Source organism: Festucalex cinctus, chromosome 8 (genome assembly GCF_051991245.1).
Source record: "Festucalex cinctus isolate MCC-2025b chromosome 8, RoL_Fcin_1.0, whole genome shotgun sequence".
Taxonomy (NCBI): Eukaryota; Metazoa; Chordata; class Actinopteri; order Syngnathiformes; family Syngnathidae; genus Festucalex; species Festucalex cinctus.
Genome location: NC_135418.1, coordinates 10654219 through 10661665, shown reverse-complemented (window position 1 = coordinate 10661665; position 7447 = coordinate 10654219). Strand labels below are relative to the sequence as shown.

The 7447-nt window shown below is 38.2% G+C and overlaps 1 protein-coding gene across 3 annotated transcripts in view; it reads left to right on the top strand.

The window, feature by feature from the left end:
- The first annotated feature begins 1328 nt into the window (after positions 1-1328).
- Positions 1329-7447, top strand: part of ncoa3 (nuclear receptor coactivator 3) — a 42192-nt gene continuing 36073 nt past the window's right edge. For all 3 annotated transcript variants that reach the window (XM_077529332.1, XM_077529333.1, XM_077529331.1), the window contains exon 1: positions 1329-1457. The gene's annotated coding sequence lies outside the window, so the exon portion shown is untranslated. The remainder of the gene's footprint in view (positions 1458-7447) is intronic.

The following is a 7447-nucleotide window of genomic DNA, read 5'->3' as shown; positions in this document are numbered from 1 at the left end:
ATCACAAATGAAAATTAAATGCCAAACTTGAGTAAGATCACAATGATGGTCTCGGTACCCTACCCCCAATTGAGATGTGTTGTTGATTGAAAAATTGTTAACAACATCGCATGTGTCTAGGATTTATTGAACTGTGTGTGCTGTGCAAGCTGTATAGCAGTTTGCAGGTAAACCAATTTGAATACAATAATGATTATAGGGCTATCTCCTGTCCTTTCAAACTGTTATCTCCTGTCCTTTCAAAGTAGCAGGAGTGAATGAGGAGGGGGGGATGGAATTAAGTGTCTCACACTCACTAAGGGGGAAGGTCAGTTTTACATGTTTTGTTGGGGGATGGGACACAAACAGGGGCCTGCATGGCCCCTCTGTGGCTCTCTGTGGAATGTAATTCTCTCTCTCTCTCTCTCTATCTCTCTCTCTCTCTCTCTCTCTCTCTCTCTCTCTCTCTCTCTCTCTCTCTCTCTCTCTCTCTCTCTCTCTCTCTCTCTCTCTCTCAGTATAAACAGCATAAAGCTCACAGTAAAAAAGAAAAGAAAAAAAGGCGGCATTCAATTTAGCTGCTGTATTTCACGGTTTGATCAAGTATGTATTAATTGGGGAGGTGGGGGGCAGGGGGATCAGATAATAGGCACAGCTTGTGTGTGGAATAATCAATAAATAATAATCTTTAAGGGTCCCAACAACACATAATGAATAACTGTCCATGTGGTTGCTACTTGCAAAACGTGTTGGACTACATTGTCAAAATAGCAGATATTGTCAAGCCTGACTGTCGTAAAATGTTTCAACGCATGACATTGAACTTCACTGATTTATCACCAGAATTTGAATCGTATTTAGCTTGACTTCTCCATCAGTAGCTAAATAATAAATAAATAAATAAATAAATAAATAAATAAATAAATAAATTCCGTTGTGCAAAGAGTACAGTGCTGACTCTTTCATCGTGCATGTGTGATGACTCACCTGTTGGTCCGAGAATTATTATAAATAGGCCTAAGAGAGTAAGAGAGAGATCAAATACAACCTACTGTAGCAAACTCCAGGACACTGCTGCATAGCTTTACTACAAATGTGCACACAATACTGTTATTAATGCGTACAGTTTGAAGTTATGTAGTTAATAACAGTGTAACCCTTACATTTAAGGTCTCGCCATGATAATTCGTGAATGAAGCTAACTTCCGGACACGCTATAAATACATCTTTAAATCCCTACTAATAATATCTGCGGACTGCGGGGCAAATCATATTCATCACATTGTGTAAGTGTTGTAGCGTTCATTTTCTGCGGAAGGTAAATAACTACATTACCCAGAATGCAAGTGGTTCTGCCCACAAGCTGGCTCTCCTTCTGGGAGTGTTTCCCATTTAAACAAACACGGTCCTTCCGAAGATGGCGGAGAGTTTGTAGAGATGTAAAAGAAACTGCTTTTTCAATGAAAACGTCGAAGCCGGTGAGTTCGTTTGAAATAGTTTGTCATCAGTCAGTGAGCGACTTTCGAACCCTGTTGCTACCGTGTGTTTCACTGCGTAAATTTGTCACCGAGGCAGTTGCTGTAGCCCCGTTTCCGAAGCAGACTGGTCCCTAAGCTGTCGCGATACAGAGAGCCACCTTTCCATTCTCATTTGGTTTTATTTGCGATCTGAATTGTGCGTTGAATACAAATATTTGATGCATTCGGTTTGGGTAAAATACGTGTACTCATTTCCGTGTGTTTGCACGCGCGTTCCATGTACAAACTTTATAGCGTATATATGGCTTGTTCGCCGGGTGCAATACGATACCCAGTACTCACCGTCGGTTTATGCGTGGGACATATTTATGTTCGATTATTGTTTTTCTTTGGCACCGCTTGACATTTTACACAACACAACGGGATGGCTTCGAGGGTCGAGGGCAGTATTTTTAGCCAGCCAGTTTGACTTGCCTTCAAGTCGAGCTGGAGAAATTGTCTTGTCACACATCTTGTTACAACACATTAGTTATGCTGTGATGTGTTACAAACCTGTAATGTTTACGAAGTGGTTATTTTGCCGTGATTCGCGCGAGAAATTCAAGTACAAATTCTGCGCCAGTGAATGTGTACAGGCTGTGCAATAGTGGTTAGGGCTGTCGCCTTGAAAGTACCGGGTGATTGGTTCGAATCCCGTTCTGCGCATTTTTATTTATTTTTTTACACTTCTTGCAGTCAGTCGGTTGTTGTAAACGAGCCGTTTTGTTTCCCGTGGTTATTGAAGAATTGAACAGTTAGCGAATTTTCCGCAAGGACAGTGTGTCGAATTTAGTGCCATCTAGTGGTGAATTAAAAGAACGTCGAAGTTCGAAGTGCGTGTATTTTGAAGCAAGTGCACTGAAGTGCCTCAGAGACCATACTTCGCAAACCTACCACGGCACCAATTACTACGTTTGCGAAGTTTTTCTCTGTCAGTTGTCGGTAGCAGAAAGATGGCAGAGAAACACATTAGCCTCCTGTAAGGTGCAGCACGACCTATGTAATAATTAGCAATTTATATAAATACATTTTTAAAAATGTACATTGTTGTGTTAGAACATGTATTTTTTTTGCATATTACTGAAATTAATATTTTTTTAATGAATGAACATTGACAAATTAAAAAAATCAACACACCAACCCTTTAAATATGTAGAAGATTGCTGCATGTGAAAAGACACAAAGTTGTCCTACTGCCTGATAACCCTGCTTTGAGGGTTATGGCCAATAATGCAGAAAACAGACTATTTTCGGTGGCAAAACTAAATGAACTCTTCGTAAAAAGACACAGAAGGGGTTTGACAAGAGGCATCGAACCACGGCCAGTGCATGACTCATTCCGACGATTGACCAATTAGAGCCGTTCACTGCAAAATAATATTAACAGGACGGTCATGGCAAAATAACCACTGCCTATTGTTTATTGCCACCTGGCACCACATCACCTCACATATGCGTATCGTACTCCTGTCGCAGTTTTATGATTGTATGCATGCACAAAAAAAATATTTTTTATTCACCACTTGATCACTTGTCTTCAGAGCTGACAAACAAAGTTGGATTCCAAAGCATCTGTTATTTATTATTTGCTGGGCTTTGTTGAGATTGCATATGCGTGATTGTGATAGCAGGCAAAATGGCATATCGTGTTAGGTTTAACTGCTGGTAAAATCACATGTAGGACATTTTGTATGTACTAGAGCAAGAGACGGGCAGATGCAGACAGATGTTACTCATTGCAGGGGAGGCTGAACACTTCAGGTCGACTTGTGAGAGTGCTCAATGTACCAAGTTTAAATTATAGACGTAACTAGCTTACGTATAAAAAACAACTTATTTATGTAATATGTACATCATCTAGCATTAAAGAACACTGAAATCGGAGACACTCACATCTGTGTAAGTGTGATGTGCATTTTACCAATTGGTATGAAAATCGAGATTCTTGTTTTGATAGCGGGCACGTGATGCTTCTGTTTTAACTAATGGCACCAATGGAATTTAAGGCAAACTACTGCCGTTTCCACCCCCGACTGAATGTACATGCAGCTCTCTTTCAAGTTCACACTGGAGCAACATTGACCCCAGTTTTGTATATTCGCTTAGTGTTGCGGTCAGAAAGTGCATTCATATACTTCGAAATGAGTTTTATGTGATTTTCGTGTTAAACCATCTGAGTGTGGGCTTTAAATGCACTTCGTTCTCTTTGCTAGAAGCCATCTTTACTTTTTTTCCCTTTTACTCAATTTGCACATGTACTTGGAATCGAATAACTTTGAATCCACTGTTGTAATAGTTCCGCTTTGCCTGTAGGAATTAAATTAGCTTTTCTCTTCAGAAATGTTCCTGCTTATGTAAGTCAATGCAGAAAGTCTGCATATAGCTGTGATATATCAATAATGCAGGCATTGAAATAGTTTCTAGCTGGGAAATGAGAAACAATGTTCCTGAGTGTAGATGCACGGTTTGTTTTGAAGCTGATGGAATGCCATTACTCATGCCCACATATGTGGTATTTTGGAAAGTGGCAAAATGATCACTGTGGGAATCTGTCCTATAGTCTGCTTCTGCTCATATTCTTGGTAAATGGAGCCCCCTGTCCCCCATTCTCCGTCCTTTTATCTCACACTTTCTTTCTCCCTCACACAGGGTGTCAGGCTGTGTTAACAATGAATCAATCTTTGGGGGCATTCTTTGACTGCAGATGGGGTGAAGAAGTGACTGGGATGCATGGCTTTGGCTCTTTGTCTGTCAGCCCCTGTGCTCTCAATAATTCATTAACTTATCACTTTTTCTCATGAGACCCAGAAAAGTCTGTCTTCCACAGTGGCAACTTTGGTTGCATAATGCTAGTAGATTATTATCTAAAAATGCTCAAATGTTATCTTTTTGCTAACACGTAGATGTCGATTTGTGTTGTTTAATATTAAAGTTTTTTGGTTCATATTACACAAAGGTCAGATGGGATTGGATTTAAACTAACATGTTTAATTTGACTATATACAGTTAGGGCTGTGCAATTAATCAAAATTCAATTACAATTTCACTTATGACACTCCACAATTACAAAATCAGTATAATCATAAAAAAAGATTATAAATACAAATTTTTGAGTTGTTTACATTTATACATTTTCACCTTTTTTAAACTAAATTTTGTTTAATCCAAAAGGAACTCACATAATTCTAGTGTTTCAAAGAATTTTATTTGTCTTATTATATATATATTGTTTTTTTACATTTAAACATTTTCTTGTTTTGTACCAAAAAACTAAATGATCGTCCTACTGCACGATGCACATGCTGCACTCCAACTTCAAGTTTTTGCCAACATAAATAAATAAATATTATTATAAATTTTGTTTGGTCCCAAAGGAACTTACGTTAATATAGTGTTTCGATTTTTTTAATTGGTCTTAATATTTTTTTTAATGTGTAAACATTTTCTTTTATGATCGTCCTACAGCAGAGATCACAAGCTGCACTCCAACTTCAAGTTTTTGCCAACATTAAAAAAAAAAAAATATATATATATATATTAGAAATTATGTTTGGTGCAAAAGGAACTTCCGTAACTATAGTGTTTCTATTTTTTAATTGGTTTTAATATTTTTAAAGGCTTAAATATTTTCTTGTGTTGTAACAAAAAATAAATAATCATTTGATTAATCGTGATTAATTATTGCCAAATAATCGTGATTATATTATTTTTTCCATAATCGAGCAGCCATACATACATTTCTTCTTATTGGTAGCTGTGGGACTGAGTACTGTAATAACATTTCCCACATGGTTGTGCATATTGATTACTGCTGTCTCATCGAGCACTGTGCAGTGCTGTAAGGTAAAATAAAAAATAGTGCAGTTTTGTACAGAATTCTTTATGTATTTGCATGCTGGGCTGTAATGAATTGTTAGGTTAAATTGTTATGAAAATAAAATATTATAACTGACGAATCCGTACTAAAGTGAGTTATTCATCATTATCCAGTTGAGTCAAATAGGATACCGTAGTCAAAAAAGTATAATCAATGACAGTGTCCTACATAAGGCTTTTTGGGTGGTGGCCCTGCCCGATGCCCTGTATATTCATGATATATATTCAAAAAATGTCATTGATTATTTCATCGTTAGCATCTTTGTACCGTATTACTTAAACCTTTAATAAAATCAGAGGTGTAATGATTGACAACTGGTTATTAATTAATCAATAGTTATTTTTGCATAATTGATTAATCATTTAGTGACCTTGATTAATTTAAAATTGTCCAAAAGTTCAATGATGCTTGATCAATTTAAGTGGATAAAAGGCAAAATATTAATTGTTAAAAAAAGCAAGAATGTGTTTATTTAAATCAATTTACTGTATTTATGTAGTTGTACTAGCTAGCTCACTTGGGCCAACGTCAGTGAATTTTGTGTGGCCCAACACAGTCACGTGGTGGCCCACTGTTCATGCAGAACCCTGATCATTGTTAATTATGTCTTTCTAAACTAAGTTTCCAAGTTTGACCGGTATCAGCAAGAGGTAATTAAAACCTGCCACACTTAAGTGGCAGGTCTACTTTTGGTAGCTGTCTCCATTTTGTTTTCGTCAAACTGCATTTTCTTTATCTGATGTTTGAATAGATAGAATTCCTTCAGTGTTAGTCTGCGTTCCTCTGCAGAGACCGAGAGACTGGGACTGAGATAATGACGATAACGTTAAGTTTCATTTCTTGCCAGTCAGTCATGTGGCATTTGTTTGTTTTGAGATTTAAGAAGGACCATTCTAGAAGATGATGCACTTTTCTATGTAAGCAAGAGTGCGTTTAGGCTAAATTGACAGAAAACAGGGACCTTATAAAAACACATTAAATACATCGGCTGCACAAATTAATTGGTTTACCGGTATCAATACATGTACATACATATATATATATATCAATACATGTTTTTTTTTTCACACTCGCAATGTATTGTGGTCTATATCAGCCCGGTTGAGTGAGTATCGATGTTCACTACTTTTCAGAGTACATTGTGGGTAATTTTGAGTGCCCTACATTTTCGCTCCCTGGACATTCGGACACCCTACAAAATGCCGTGACCCCTCAGTAGGGCACTATATAGGGAGGAGGCTGCACATTCGGTCACAGCCTGGGAGTATTGAGATTCGTCACTTGCGTGATGTAGTAGCGGAGAGGAAGTAGAAAATAAGCGATGGGCAGAACAAAACAGTTCAGCCTGGGTAATTGCTTTTTGGCTAAAAGAAAAAAAAAAAAAGTATCCTCACCAAAACATGACGGTGGCGATTGAGTGTCTGCACGTCAAGGAATGACGCTTCGTTTGTCGAGCAAACACAACGAACAACCGTCGAGCGATAATCCGCAGGGTTCACGGCTCGTTTCGCCGGTCATGTCGACCCCTGGACCACTGCTTACTGCGGCAGAGCTGGAGTCAGACCAGCCTTTTTTTTAAATATGAAATAACTTTTATTTTATTATGAAAAGCACTTTTTGGAATGTTGTTTTTGTTGTTTTATAGCAGGAAAACATTATTGAGATATTTGAGTTGTCACAAAAGAAAAAATAGCGTTACCGTCGAAGTTGTCCTTGAAATGTTTGTTTTACAAAAAGCTCCTTTTCTCCTTTTATTTTTATTTTTTTACTGCTATATGAAAATATGAACGTCTGAATGCTGTTTAATCTGCATGCTGTTTACTACTAGAGAGGTGCATAAAGCATCCATCCATCCATCCATCCATTTTCTTGACCGCTTATTCCTCACAAGGGTCGCGGGGGCTGCTGGCGCCTATCTCAGCTAGCTCTGGGCAGTAGGCGGGGGACACCCTGGACTGGTTGCCAACCAATCGCAGGGCACACAGAGACGAACAACCATCCACACTCACACGCACACCTAGGGACAATTCGGAGCGGCCAATTAACCTGCCATGCATGTCTTTGGAATGTGGGA